The following is a 13,525-nucleotide window of genomic DNA, read 5'->3' on the forward strand; positions in this document are numbered from 1 at the left end:
TTTCTGTTATTAGAAGGGGAATTACCGTCGGTCTGTGGGCTGTGAAACTATTCCACGATTAGATTATTCATTCCCCAAGTTTTCCCTCACTTATTGTCGTGTATTGTGTGACCCTCCAATCACCCTTCTTCAATCTGCTATACAAATCTCCCGTGCTTTTAAAGGACATACTTTTTATGACAAGCTGAGTTTGGAACATAGCTCTAAATCTACCTTAATAACTCTGTCAGCTTGATTCGTCCTCATCTTATTACACCTTGCTTTTCACTGTTTGTTTTTAAATGTCATCCTTAGCCCTTTAGCCGTTCAAAGCACTTTTCTAGCTTTCTTCAAGTCCAGCTTTTGCCACACTAAAACCTTTCCTGTCTCCTTCAGTGATTGCTAACATGGCAGTTAAAAAGACAATTTTCTCCTTTCTACCATGCCACCAATCTCAAGAAAAGTCAGAATTGTGTGTTTCTTTGTATTTCCCACACACCAGCCTGGCACTATATGTGTAAGACATACCCAAGTGCTGGATACTTTCTACTGAGACAGGTCCCACTGTTATCCAGGTTGGCAAGCCAACAGCAACTTCTTTTAAGCTGTATCTTTTTTTTATATTTTTATATTCTTCTCCCATGCAATACATCCCCACCACAGTCTCCCCTCCCTCCACTCCTCCCTGTCCCTACCTCACCTCCAATCTCCCTCAGATCCACTGCTCCTCTATTTCCCTTCAGAAAAGATCAGGCTTCCCAGTGACATCAACAGAACACTGCATAACAAGATGCAATAAAACAAGGCACAAATCTTCACATCAAGGCTGGACCAGGCAACCCAGTAGGAAAAGTGTCCCAAGACCCTGCAAAAGAATCAGAGACAGCCCCTCTCCCACTGTTAGGAGTCCCACAAACACCCCAAGGTAAACAACCATAGCATGTATGCAGAGGACCTAGCACAGGCTTTGTGATTGCTACTTTAGTCTCTGGAGTCCCTGTGAGCCCTCCTTAGTTGATTCTGTTGTGGGCTGTGTTCTCCTGGAGTCCTCAACCCCTCTGGCTCCTACAGTCTTTCCTCCTCCTCTTCTACAGGGTTCCACCTAATGTTTGGATGTGGGTCTCTGCATCTGCTCCCATCAGCTGCCAGAGGAAGCCTTTCTGATGACGATTGGGCTAGTCTATGAGTATAGCAGAATATCGATAGGAATCATTACATTGACTTTTTTTCTTGTCCATGTTTGGTTCTACCCTAGGTCTCTGAGCCATCCAGCTAAACTGTATCACTTTACTAAATTTACTGACCCTTTTTAAATAATGACATTGGGAGGTTTTTTGTTTTGTTTTTAGTTTTGTTTTTCTAGTTTGTTGTAATCAAGACATAGTTAGACTTAAAAATATGCAGTCTTCAGACTGGAGAGCATGACAGCAGGAAAACTGGCCCTGCCTCTTGCTGCCAGCTGCATTGGGTAAGCTAGCTGGGGCAGTACTGAAAAGATCACCCTGGAAGGAAAGCTGGTGGGCTGACCAACCCAGCTACCACCCAGGCCCAGAACCAGTGTTATGAGTTGGCCTACCACAACATCCACTTCATCTATGAACTGCTGGAGCATGTGAAGGGGCCAGATCTGCAGGTGCAAAGCTACAGGATCCCCCATGACACTAGACAGCAACAGGATATCCAGGAGGAGTCCCAGTGAGGGCCCAGTATCAATAGAGTAGTAGAAGCCTTGAGCCAGACAAACAATTTGTTGCAGAGAACATTTACAAGTAAAAATAAATGGACTAGGGGTTGGGGATTTAGCTCAGTGGTAGAGCGCTTGCCTAGCAAGCGCAAGGCCCTGGGTTTGGTCCTCAGCTCTGGAAAAAAAAAAAAAATGAATGGACTAAGGTATATACAGTGTGACTCACTGAGCCACACTACAGCTTCCAAGCCAAAAACTTTTTTTTTCCTTTTTTTTTGTTTTTTTGTGTTTTGGGGGAGGTGGTTGTTTCGTTTTTTAGGTTATTTTGGGGGCAGGCCACAGGGCAGAGGGCAGAGGTGAGGGGACAGGGAAATGAGTAGATTGGGATGTATGATGTAAAAATCCACAAAGACTCAATAAAAACTTATATATATATATATATATATATATATATATATATATATATGCATGTGTGCAGTGGTGGCACACGACTTTAATCCAAGCACTTGGGAGGCAGAGGCAGGTGGATTTCTGTGAGTCCGAGGCCAGCCTGGTTTATAAAGCAAGTTCCAGGACAGCCAAGGCTACACAGAGGGTCCCTGTCTCGAATCACATCCCCCCCACAGAAAAAAAAAAATGTTATCATACAAATGACTATTTATAGCCTTTTGAGACTCATCCCTGCACAAGTTCACTAGAGTCTTTTCAAATGATCTGTTTTTTCCAATTATGGCAAAACCAGAACGAAACTGAACTAGCAATTTAATATCCCGTGTGTCCTCCTACATACATTGTACTAAGGAGACCTACTGAAGTTCTCCCTTAAATTTATATAATATTAACAATTTTGTTTCTTTTTGAAGGTTTCTCAATACATAGTCCAGGCTAGCCTCAAACTCAAAATTCTCCTGTCTCAGCTTCCTTCAGTACTACAATTACAGATGTTTACCACTTTGTTTTTGTTACCCAAGTTTATCTTGAACTCTTGAACTGAAGTGAGCCTCCTCACTTCGAAGTAGCCTGGAACTACAGACGTTTCTCACCCATACTCAGTTTGCTTTCATTTCCTAACTAAGGAATTACACATTTCAATGTGTTGTAGTTTTGAGTTGTTGTTGTTGTTTTGTTCCTTTGAGACAGGGTTTCTCTGTGTAGCCCTGGCTGTGTTGAAACTAGCTCTGTAGACCAGGCTGGCCTCAAACTCACAGAAACCCACCTGCCTCTACCTCCCGAGTGCCAGGATTAAAGACATGTACCACCACACCCAGCTGTTTTTGGTTTGTTTTTTTAAGACAGGGCCTGGATGGAGACTGATATGTTGTTCAGTTGGTAAAGTGCTTTCCATATAAGCATAAGGATCTGAGTTCACATCACCAACACACACATAGAAAGCCAGGTGTGGTTGTATACAGCTGTAATCCAAGTACAAGAGACAGGATTCCTGGATCCCACTAGCCAGCTAGTCTTGCCAAGTCAGTAAGATTCAGTGAAAGACACTGTTAAAAAATAAGGTGATATGACTCAGCTTGCAAGGGCTCTTCTTGCTACCAAGCTTGACAACCTTAAGTTCCATCCCTGGAACCCACATAGGAGACAACAAACTCCTTCAGGTTGTCCTCTAACCTCACACATACTGTAGCATGCATGTTACACACACACACACACACACACACACACACACACACACACACACGTCCTCACATAGCTTAGGCTAGGCTCAAACTCACTATATAGCTAAGAATGACCTTCAACTTCTAATCCTCCTGTCTCCACCTTTCAAGTGATGGAATTGTAGGTATACCCCTGTTGTGGAATATTACTTTAACTAGGCAAAGATGTGTTTCATTTGTTTCTGCTGCATTTGTTTAATTATGAAAAGATGTGTTTTATTTGTTTCACCTTGCCTACTTAAGGCATCTGAATGGCCACTGTCTAGTCAGAGAAGGGGATAGGCATGGCTGGAGGGCAGAAAGAATAAATAGGAGAAATTTAGGCTTGAGTAGAATGAGATAGAAAAAGAGGGAGGCTCCCCCCTCCAGCCAGCCAGCTGCCAGGCAGACACAAGAAGCAGTGAAAGTAAGACATACAGAAAGTAAGAAAGGTAAAAAGCCTCAGGCACAAGTGGATTGTTATGGGAATTCTGTCACCATCAACTAGCCCATTGAGATGAGCATTTATTTTTATTTATTTATTTGTTTATTTGTTTGTTTGTTTGTTAATTTTTGGTCCAAGAGGCAGGGTTTTCATTGGGGATGGACATGACCAGGAGAAAAGGCAGAGTGGAGGAGTGCTCGGGCAGAACATCGAGCAATAGTAGATATTACCAGTGGCTTGTGATTCGGCTCAGGTTCCTCTTTTGTTTTTTAATATTTGTGCATGGGATTTTGCATTTTAATAAACCATAAAAAATTTCTAACAGAGAAACATGTTAAGTTAAAAGAGCTAGCCAGAAACAAGCCTAAGCTAAGCCAAGCATTCAAAACTAATAATAAGTCTCCATGTCATGATTTAGGAGCTGGTTTGTGGCCTAAAAGAAAAAGCCTGGTACCTACCCCACCATATACCTGTCTTCACATTCTGGTTCTTAAAATACACTTTGACTTTTAGTTTGTTTGTTTGTTTGTCTTTTGTTTTTGAGACAGGGTTTCTCTGTGTAACAGCCCTGGCTGTCCTGGAACTCACTCTGTAGACCAGGCTGGCACATGCCTTTAATCCCAGTACTCAGGAGGCAGAGGCATGTGCTGTCACTGCCTAGCATACACTTTGACTTAACAGACTATAAAGACAAAAGAATGTTCCCTAGAAATATGGCCAAATATCATCATTTTAGACCTTTATTATATTTTTCTATGTGGAATCAATAGACCATGAAGTCTTAGTTTCAGTGACCACATATTCTTTCTTCCAACAAGGACATTTTTAAGCATGAAAGTAAGCACTACCAATATTTATCCTAGGACAACAGGACACACCAAGTTGGTCATCCTATTCCTAACAGATAAAAGATCATTTATATGGTTGTATTATTCAAAATATAGGTGCCAGATCTACTCAAAATTTTAAGAAATTTTGGGCTGGGCATGGAGGCTCACGTCTGTAATCCCAGCTCTAAGAAAGCTGAAACTGGAGTACTGCCACAAGTTTGAGGAATAGCAAATGTAGGCAGAGTTTCTCTGTCCCATCAGCCAATTCCCAAATAACCATTCAGAGACTTTTATTAATTATAAATGCTCAGGTGATAGCTCAGGCTTGTTACTAGCTAACTCTTACATTTTAAATGAACCCATATTTCTTATCCACCCTCTGCCACATGGCAGTACCTTCTTTCAACATAAGTTCATCTTGCTTCTCTCTGCATCTGCTCACAACTCCCCAGACTCCACCCTTCTTCCCAGCATTCTCTCTGCCCTTAAAATTCCTGCCTAGCCATCGGCCAATCAGCTCTTTATTAACAATGAGAGCAATACATTTTCACAGTGTACAGAAGGATTATTCCACAGCAAATGAGTTCCAGGCCATGGTGTGCTACAAAATGAAATCCTGTCTGTTGTATATTTTGTTTGTGTTCTGACAAATAAAGCTTACCTGGAGATCAGAGGCTGGAGCTAGCTAGGCACTAGTTAGCCATACAGCCTGGTGGTGATGGTGCATGCTTTTAATCCCAGCACTGGGGAGGCTCGTACCTTTAATCCCAGCATAATCCAGAGGTGGAGACAGGAAGTGGTAAGATGGGGTGGAGACGGGATCTCCACCCCTTTTGTTCACACTTATCTGGAGAGGTAAGAAGTCACTGGTGGCTGCTCTTCTGCCTCTCTAATCTTTTAGGTTATTACTTCGATATCTGACTCCTGGTTTTTATTGATAAGACTAATCAGGTTCACGTCGCAAAAAAAAAAAAAAAAAAAAAAAAAAAAAAAAAAAAAGGCAGGGAGAGGGGGGCGCGGAGGAAGGGTTCTGTAGAGAAGAAATGGCTCAGCAGATAAGAGTATAAGAGCACTGGCTGCTCTTCCAGAGGAATCCAGGTTCAAATTCCCAACTCACAACCTAATGTAACTCCAGTCCCAGGGGATCTGACGTCCTCTTCTGGCTTCCATAGGTACCAGGCATGCACGTGTTGCACAGACATATAGTCAAGCAAAACACTCAAACACAGAAAATAATTAAAACCAAAAGCAAAACAAACAAAAAAAAACCAGGAACTCAATTCCCAGCACCACATCAGATGGCTCACAGCAGCCTATAACTATAGTTCTGGCAAATCCTCCACCTTCTGGCCTCCTCCAGCACCTACATGCATTTGGTGCATATATAGACAAACAAGAACACACACATACATATAAATAACTAATTTTTTAACATAATTTTTTGTTGATTCTTTGAGAATTACACATCAGGTGCCCCAATCCCACTCATTCCCCAGTCCTTCCATATCCACCCTCCTTCTTTATAACCTTCCCCCAAAGGAAAATAAAAAATTAAAATTAAGAAATCTCGCCGACCCCTCTAGGTACGACCTGCTTTTCTTGTAAACTGAGGCATTCTCTCACTCCCATCTGTCAAGTCTCCAGTTCTGCTGTGCATGCACCATTCATTCTGCTCCTCCATCTTTCCTGCCTACGACATATTCTTTCATCATAGTAGCATTGGAAGCTGTGGTGTGTCACGCACTATACACTTTTGCCCAAACATCTTTACAATGAGTCATTGGTCTGGTTCAAGTCCTCTGGCTTCTGCTACACCAACAATACTGGACCTCACTAACATTCCTGTCGGATATCCTGCTGCTGTCATGAGTCATGGAGATCTTGCAGCTATGGATCCATAGAACTGGCCCCTTCACAAGTTCCAGTAGCTCATAGATGACCCCATCTAGATGTTGGGGTAGACCAACTTAAAGCTCTGAACCTGGGCCTGGGTGGTAGCTGAGTTGGTCAGCCTGCTAGCTCTCCTGGGCTCACACCACTGGGGCCAGCTCTCCCACACTGTCCAAACAAGGGGCAGGGGCAGCTCAGCAAGGCCCTCAAACATCACCATGGCTACAGGTAACAGCCCAGACCATGGACATCTGCATGACATTTGGTGGTAACAAACATCAACACAGACTCCAGCTGCAGGTCTATGGCCCTCGGAGCCATCTCGCCTTGAGTGATTTTTTTTTTTTTTTTTTTTTTTTTTTTAAGATCTGGGATGTAACCAGGTGGTGGTGACTCATGCCTTTAATCCCAGCACTCTCAAGGTAGACTCAGACAGAGCTCTGAGTTTGAGACCAGCCTAATCTACAGAGTGAGTTCCAGGACAGCCAGGACTACACAAAGAAACCTTGTCTCGAAGAAACCAATAATGAAATAATAATTTTTAAAAAGATTTGAACTCACTGGGCATAGTGGCACATGCCTTTAATCCCAGCACTCGGGAGGCAGAGCCAGGCGGATCTCTATGAGTTCGAGGCCAGCCTGGGCTACCAAGCAAGTTCCAGGAAATGCACAAAGCTACACAGAGAAACCCTGTCTCAAAAAACCAAAAAAAAAAAAAAAAAAAAAAAAAAAAGGCATCCTGAACTATATAATGAGTTCCAGGACAGCCAAAGCTACATAGTGACACTTATCTTGAAAAAAAATTTTTTTTTGGTTTTTCAAAACAGGGTTTCCTTTGTGTACCCTGGCTATCCTGGAACTGACTGTATAGATCAAGCTGGCCTTGATCTCAGAGATCCACCTGCCTCTGCCTCCTGGAATTAAAGGTGTGCTCCACCACATGGATATTTTTCAGCATCTAATATAACATTTGGTCAAAACTTCAGTAAAACCCAAACAACTTACGAAGGTGAGGAGTATTTATTCTAAAAAAAAAAGTAGTAAATTTTAAATTCCTTTTTATATTTACTTATTTTATGCATATGAATTTTTTGCCTGCATGTGCATGTCTACTGCCTACAGAAGTAAGAAGAGGGCATCAAGGTTATGGAGTTATGTAGTGGGTAGCCATTCCAGCTTTGATCTGGAAGTTCCAACCCCCATTGAGGCTTTGGTAACTGTCACGCCTACAAGGCAGGGCCAAGAGAGGGCCCTGAAGACCTGAGAGCTGGATGCACTGGCTCTCTTGGTTCCTGGACCCTGGACGCTGGAGGTATACCCAGCAGAATTCTCCAGAGAACACTGCTGGACTGTGCCATGCCTGTCCTAGACCCTGCAACCTACCTATCCCTTCATTTGTAAGTTACGCCACTAAATAAACCTGGCTTTTAACTATGTGGAGTGGCCTTAATAATTTCACCAATAGAATTATAGACTGTGGTGAGCTGTTATGCAGGTACTGGGAACCAAACCCAGGTTTTCTGTAAGAGCAACAAGTGCTCTTCAGCACTGAACCATCTCTCCAGACCAATAGTAGTTTTAATGTAATTACCTCAAGCTAGGAATGGGAGCACACAATTTTAATCCCAGTATTCAGGAAGTAGAGGTAGTTGAATATCTGTGAGTTCTAAACCATCCTGGTCTACATAGCAAGTTCCAGGGCAGCTGGGGCTATACAGAGAGACCTCACTCAAAAATAAATAAATAAATATAATTACTTCAAAGACTTCCCAAATGCCCCAATGTTCTAGCTATGCCCACATGCTCCCGTACAAATAGCACATGTCTTTACATAGCATTTCTTTCTACTCTGTTATCATTAAACTATGAGCTATTTTAAGACAGGAATGATCCTGAGCCCATAGCTACAGCTGCTGAATGTGAAGAACCCTTTATAGACATGATGAGGTAAAAAAGGGATTCAGTGCTCTGGGCTAAATATTTCTCTCATAATACATCAGCCTTTCAGGGCTGGAGAGATAGCTTGGCAGTTAAGAGTACTGACTCTTCTGTCAGAGGACCCAGGTTTGATTCTCAGCACCCACATGGCAGCTCACAACTGTCTGTAACTCCAGTTCCAGGGGATCTGACACTGTCACACCAGTGCACATAAAATTAAATAAATTATTTTAAAAATAAATAAATAAATCAGCCTTTCAAAACTCTTGGTGAATTCGTGGCTGATATGTAAAATTAAATTATAAAATAAAAAAGAAAAAAAAATCAAAGATAACAAAATAAAATGATATGAAATGCTAAAAAAAAAAAAAAAAAAAAAAAAAAAAAAAAAAAAAAAAAAACTCCTTCCAAGGCAAGTTATATCAATACAGTAATGTAGCAAGCTTTCTCAAATGTAGTCGGGCTTTCTTTTGTAGGATGGCCAGCTCCCCAATAACAACATGGAGACTTATATTAATCATGAAAACTCGGCCTTTAGCTTAGGCTTTTCCCCAACTAGCTCTTATAACTTAATTAACCTGCTTTTTATTAATCTAAATTTTGCCACATGGCTCAGTTACCTCTCCTCTGTACCATATGTCCAACTTGCTTGTGGTGTCTTGCTGGTGTCTCTCCACGCCTAGATTCCTTCTCTTCTTCCTCTCTCTCCCTGGAAATCCCACCTATCTCACCTGCCTAGCTATTGGCCATTCAGCTCTTTATTAAACCAATCAGAAAATGCCTTGGCAAAGACATCTTCACAGTGTACAAAAAGATTATTCCACAACAGAATAATAATAAGACTTTCCAGCTACAAAGTTTCTTGCCTAAAGTCAAGTTATCAGCTTGTCACTCTTCATTCATAGTATAAATGGGGGAAGGGAGCATTCTTCATGTCTTATTGCTCTGGAACATACTTCACTGGTCCCACATCATCACTCCTGTGGTCTATGTATACTCCTATGCTTTCCAAGCAGCTGAAGTATAAAACAGAAAGAAAAAGCTTCAAGTATTGTAGTCTCATCTTGCCTCTCACTCTTACAAGGTAGATGATTTCTTACAGATGCTACAACATTACCAAAGTACACCAATTCTCAAGTCAGTTAAGATCTACTCTGAGACACTAAGAACTGTATGCAGAGAAGTAAGAAGATATTGGTGGAAGCCTACAAGTATACAGCTATACTATGTTAGTTCTAAAGATCTAATGTAAAATATGGCAGCTATAGTTAATAAATATGTATCATTACCTGAAATTTGCTGAGTAGATCTTAAGCATTCTACACACACACACACACACAAACACACACACACACACACACACACACACACACACACACACACGAGTGTGGGTTCATACACTCCAGCTTAGATTTATCACCACATAAGGCTTCTACATGAGTGCTGAGGATCTGAACTCAGGTCTTCATGCTTGAGAAAAAGCATCTTACCCACAGGGAATCTCTTCAGCTCTATAAGCCTTAATTTTGACAGATTCTTCAACTACATCTATGGAATAATTTTTCTATGTTTAATTATACACTTAACTGACAATCAGAAATCAAAATTAGATAAGAGAACCAGAATGCAATACAATTCAAGCCAGAAACAAAGAAATGCTTAGTCTTCTGCTGAATAGAAATTTATTAGGCTTTCTGAAACACTGATTCTTTTTATTAATATTATTACACTTATTTATTTGCATGTGTGTGCACATGCATGTCATGGTGACATGTGGATGTCAGAGAGCAACTTTCTGGAGTTGATTCCAGGGATTGAACTTGGGTCATCAGGCTTAGCAGCAAGTCATTTACCCACTGAGCCATTTCCTCAATCCATCAAACACTGAATGTTTCTGAAGAATCTCAAGAGTTCTTATTACTTATTAGGCTGATAAGAACATTGGCTTTATTTTTAGCTATTATAAATTTTAATGTACATATTTTTAATTTTAAAATTTAATATATAATTATATAGTATATGTATATGATATGATATATATTATATTATATTATATTATATTATATTTATTATATTTATTATATTATATTATGGATGGTAATATATGCACAGATGGAACCAGCAAGGACCAGATTCAGCTTTGAATAGTAATCTCAGCTAGCTCCTAGAATGACCCTTATGTAAATTACTTGGTTTCATTGTTTTTCCGTTTTTAAATATTATCAACCTGGGCAGAAAAAAAGTCTGAAAGAAAACTCAGCAGGGATCTCAGATAAAGCATAAATTTTTGGGCTTGAAAGGGAATGAACAAAGCATTGAAGAACAGAAGGAACAGATGTGTGGTGTATCCTTGTTTCCAAATCACCACTGAAAGACAGCTTTGTCTTTTGTTTGTGAGTCAGTGGGCTGGGCCAGTAGTGCTAAATGGAGCTAAGAACCCTGCCATCCTGACGAGGACGGCTCAGTGACTGCAGTGGAGCTCCCTGTTCCCATTCTCTCAAGCCCTTAGCTCTTTCGTCCTCAGAAATTTCAGTCTGTACGTATCTAAATGGGTCATAGCAACAGTGACAAAAATTGCACCAGATCTCTAGGGAAAAATTAGTTCACGCTACTCTGGCCCCCTAATTCTTCATGAGTGATATTGTGATAAATTCAAAATTCAGAATCTCATAAGAATTGTTTTAAAGCCTGGCAGTGGTGGCGCACGCCTTTAATCTCAGCACTCGGGAGGCAGAGGCAGGCTGGTCTACAGAGTGAGTTCAAGAACAACAAAAAACAATTGTTTTAAGCTGTTTCCTAATGATTTGAAGTGAACTTGGGAAAGAAAAAAAAAAAAAAGCTTTTCCTAAAATGCTTTGTGCTAAGTTTACAATGAAGCAATTTCTCTCTGAAAAAGCATTTAACAGCTTGCACCTATGAATCATCCAGGCCATCCAAGTGAAAGAAATGCTTTTGCAAATTCAAGACCGTGCCTAGGTCAGTATTTCTTAGTCTAGCTGCACATTAGAATCATCTGGGTAAGTTTGGTTTTTTTTCCCCCGCTGGGTAGGTTCTTAAAAATAACTATGCCTGGCTCTTTTCTGATTAATTGGTCTAAGAGGGGAATTTACATGGTCTTTTTTTTTGGGGGGGGGGGGCTGGGTTTTTTGAGACAGAATTTCTCAGAGTATGGAGCCCTGGCTATCCTAGAACTCGATCTGTAATCCAGGCTGGCCTCGAACTCAGAGCTCCACCTGCCTCTGCCTCCCAAGTGCTGGGATTTAAAGGTGTGTGCCACCACCGCCCAGCTACATGATATATCTTAAGCACTCCATAGATGATTCTAATGTGCAGACATGATTAAGAATCATTATCTGCCGGGTGGTGCTGGTGGTGGTGGCGGCGGCAGCAGCAGCGGCAACAGTGGCAGCAGTGCACGCCTTTAATTCCAGCTCTTGGGAGGCAGAGGCAGGCGGATCTCACTGAGTTCAAAGCCAGCATGGTCTACAAAGAGAGTTCCAGGACAGCGAGGACTGTTACACAGAGAAACCATGTCTTGAAAAACAAAAAAGAACCATTATCCTGCTAGGGCTGGAGAGATGGCTCTGAGGTTAAGAGTACTGGCTGCTCTTTCAGAGGTCCTGAGTTCAATTCCCAGCAATCACATGGTGGCTCACAACCATCTGTAATGAGATCTGATGCCCTCTTCTGGTGTGCAGGCACACATGCAAGCAGAACACTGTATACATGATAAATAAATAAATCTTTAAAAAAAAATTATCCTGTAACAAGAATGACTTGAGCCCATCTCCCATCCACAACCTATTTCTTTTTAGGGTTTTGGGTGGTTGGTTGGTGGCCTATTAACATATGACTGATGCCTATTGTCAAAGTCAATGTTAGATCCCCAACCCCTGATCTCGAGCCATACTCCAGCTCACATGCCCCTTGTCTACCTTTTAATCCTATGTGCAACTATACAGTATAAAAGGTGTGATTTTTTTTTCTCAATTAAATGTTGCTGGCAGCCATCCCAATTCACCCTCAGATCGTGTCTGTCTCCTCCTTCTCCTTCCCAACTCCACAGATCCTCTTTGGGACCCCACCTCCCCATCCACCACCACCACCCACTTCCCACCCCCCACCGAAGCAGGTTTTCAGCAGGACAGGGTCTCACTCTGTAGCTTAGGCTGTCTCAGCTGGCCTCAGATCCGTGGCAATCCTCTTGCCTCAGCATCCCTAGTGCTGAGATGACAGGCTTGTTGTACCTCTACCCCCCAACTCCTTTTAGGGTCTTATCCTGTACTGAAAACTATGAAGCAAGCATTCTTCAGCATGCTGACTGGAGCGGGGAGCAGAACTGTTTATTTACATATTATTCAAGTAAAAATAAAATGTCCCACTCCCAAGACCCTATTCACCTTGTTTTTGCTCTCCTGATGATCCTCAAAGCATATTTAGGCTCTTACCCACTGAAATGTGTCAGAAGCCCCAGTATTTCAGCAGCCAGCCAACTTCTAGACTGCCTTCTAAGCTTTAGACAGCACAAAAAACTTCTGTCATATAACATATTTTACAACTTGTCTTTTTTATTAATTTATTTATTTTTCTATTATCAGCTTGATACAGTATAAATTCTTATCCAAATAGTGAAATGTTTCATTGAGGCTTGCCCAGTAATTGAGTAAAACCAAAACTTATTATAAGCCACAGTCATCCTAGGGTCCTCCCCTGCTATATAGCCTCCCTGGTTCTGTGGACAACTTGGTATTTTTTAAAGTGTCACCAAATCTACCCACAGTGTCAACACCTTTTCAAAGGCTACAAAATTTATAATATAAATCATTTTTCTCCCTAATGCTTTCCCAGGTCATCTCAGACCCTACTAATTTCCTTACAGGAATTTACCATCTCTGCCACTTCCTGGCATATGTTGTACTCCCATTCGACCATCAGTCCAATTTAGTACCTGTTTTCCTAAGTACTTTGAGGACAAGTATTTATACTTAAGCAGGTATACAAATACAGTTTTGGAATAGTGTTGTTTTCTGAACAAAGGCTCCCAGTGTTTTGAGATTTCTGCTTCCAGTTCTTTGACCCACCTGTCCCCTCCAACTTAAAACTCCCTTTA

This window comes from Peromyscus eremicus, chromosome 20 (genome assembly GCF_949786415.1).
Source record: "Peromyscus eremicus chromosome 20, PerEre_H2_v1, whole genome shotgun sequence".
NCBI lineage: Eukaryota > Metazoa > Chordata > Mammalia > Rodentia > Cricetidae > Peromyscus > Peromyscus eremicus.